Here is a 2,546-nt window from a genome sequence, read left to right on the forward strand (position 1 = left end):
CCGTGTTAGCAACACACCCACTCACCAAATGATGGGGTGCATTGCATTTCAAGCTCCTGCGACCGTGCCTGCAGCATATGCCGGCTCCTCAGTCCTGCAAGAAACCGACCATGACTGAGCAGCCCAAGAGGATGGGAACCCAGTCCATTTACTGATCTGCTGGCAACAGATAACACACTCCGATAACCTCAGACCCAAGGAGACCCTTTATATTTTACAATGTTAAATGGAAAGCCAACCTGGAGGCTTCTGCCCTCTCCTGGAGTTTCCTGATTTTTAACAGCATTTCTTCCCCCACTGGTTCCTGGTGTGCCGGCCAGTCGATTCTGACTCCCCAGAGGACAGTGTAGAACTGCGCCATAGAATTGAAAGGCTGGGATCTTTAGAGAAGCACACTGGCATGGCTTCGTCCTGTAGTCCAGGGCTGGTGGCTTCAATCCACTGGCTCTCAGTTAGCAGCTGAGAGCTTCACCACTGCGCCCCAAGGGCTCCTTCACACACACACTATACCTTGTGTATATTTAGCCAGGAGATTAGTGAGTGCAGTTTTCAGGATTTAACAGGAAGGGATTGGTCAGCTAGCTGGGACTGGTTTTGCAACGGGCAGGCAGAGACAAACTTATTCAAAGTGCTGCATTATTCTGCAACATTCACTGTTGGCATTTTAACGTAGCTTTCCTGAGATTGGGACTAAATAAAATTGTGCTCTACTTTTTGGGCAAAAGGAAGCCTCGGGTGCCTTCCTGTTTTCATAACTAGGTTTTCTTAAGGTACACCCCCATTCTTCATCTTATCCATCCACCTCTGATGTGTATAAATATCCCATTGACCCTAGTATGATACTGCCCAGCATTGTGGTAGCTTCCACATATACTACCAATCTAAGTAATCAAATCACTTCATAAGCAAGTTATTCCCTATAATTTTTTTTTTAATTTTAGGAAATCTATTAGCACGGTGGATAAGGATGGCATGCCAGGATCTACATGCATAAATACAAATCTCTCAGGAACTCCGAGTCTCTGGCTCTCTTGGTGACCATCCAGGAACTTCTGGTAAAAGCTTCCTGGCTCCTTGCAGGCATTTAATGCATTTTCAATCCTCTTTCCTTCCTGGCTCATGTAAACACATGGCAACTTCCATAGTCTCCTCATTTCCCAAACACAATCCTCCTGTGCCGGTGCAATAGCCACCAAGACTTGGAATTGGCTAAGGGAAACTACTGTTTTATAGGTTCCAAAAAGTCCGTCCAGGCTCCTAGAAAAGACCACCCAGACATGAGTGTGGTCACCGAGGACTTGGACTTGTCAACAGGCAGCTTGGGAACGGCTGCCAGCCCCACTGCTGCCCTTGGCTCCTGCAGAGTTAGCTGCAGACCTGCCGCCCTGGTCTGCGAATGGTCTTGGGCAGGCAGGCCTCCTTGCTCACAGCTGCTTATCAATGCTGGGTCAGCAGGAAACCTTTCTCTTCAGCCTGACCCCCAGCCTCAGCTGTATTTCTTCCCTGTCTTCCTCTTCCTTTTAACATCTGCGGGAGGAGTTTTAAGAGGACTCCAGCATGAGGCTGCAAGCAGGCTCAGAACATCAGAAGACCACAAGGGAGCCCCTGCCAGGAGCTAACCGTCTCAAAAGGCACCATTAGCAAACCAGAACTTTTAAAGTTCCACCAATGCGCCCGCCCTCGCCTCAGTGTGCTAGCCAGGATTCTGACCCCCTTCCTTGTGTGTTTCATAATGAAAAAGACTGCCCGCTGATAGTTCAGTAAACCTACTGCTGCATACTCCTCATCACTAGTTGTTGATGTGACCGCTTTGTAAACAAATCAAAACATCCCTGCCTGACTCTTAGAGAGGGGATGTTTTGGGAGAAGGCGGGGAGGCATTACTATAACAGAGAAGCAGCTCTTAAGAATAATTTACTGCAGCTTATGAAAGAAAAGCAGCCAGTTTTACTACTCTCCTAGTCTGGAGCAGTAACATTGTAAATTTGAGCATGCTTTGAAAGAAAGGCATCCTTACCTTCTACCTCCATGCATTAGCTTTACCTACCAACTGAACTTTATCTGATAGCTAGATTTCAATTCACAATCCAAAGATATCCATGCCATCATAACTCATGCAAGAAAACTGCAAACTTAGAGAAAAATCATTTTATTAAGCCCTCCAATGACACAATGAGTTCAAGTACCTGGGTCTGGTTGAAAAAACTCTTGATCCATTTCCTGATGAACTAGTTACAGGTAGTTACCAGCCTCGTTAGTCCCCGTTCTTCCCGATCCAGCCTCGGTAAAGCAGTAGACAGTGGTAGTCTGAGAAGCAGGACGGCACACCCGGGATCCAAAGCTATTGTTTCAGGCTTAGAAAGTTCCCATTCAAGCGTCGAGCTATAAGAGCATCGTCTTCCTGGGGGAGGCATCAATTGCAGCCAGGACGGCTGTGTCTTTGAGGCGAGCCATGATTTCAGTTCTGCCTCAGCAACTCTTCAGAGTCGTGCTTCAGTGAGTAGAGGCGGTTTCCCAGCAGTGTGGCTGAAATCATCTTCAAGACA

The 2,546-nt window shown here is 47.3% G+C and overlaps 1 protein-coding gene across 2 annotated transcripts in view; it reads right to left on the reverse strand.

Annotated features, from left to right (window-relative positions):
• CTXN3 (cortexin 3) overlaps window positions 1-2,486 on the reverse strand; it is an 11,390-nt gene extending 8,904 nt beyond the window's left edge. For both annotated transcript variants that reach the window (XM_045285167.1, XM_045285164.1), the window contains exon 1: window positions 2,187-2,486. The gene's annotated coding sequence lies outside the window, so the exon portion shown is untranslated. The remainder of the gene's footprint in view (window positions 1-2,186) is intronic.
• Between the last annotated feature and the right edge of the window lie 60 nt (window positions 2,487-2,546).

Source organism: Echinops telfairi, unplaced genomic scaffold (assembly GCF_000313985.2).
Source record: "Echinops telfairi isolate 266 unplaced genomic scaffold, ASM31398v2 ScPeMD7_7469;HRSCAF=8507_1, whole genome shotgun sequence".
Classification (NCBI taxonomy): domain Eukaryota; kingdom Metazoa; phylum Chordata; class Mammalia; order Afrosoricida; family Tenrecidae; genus Echinops; species Echinops telfairi.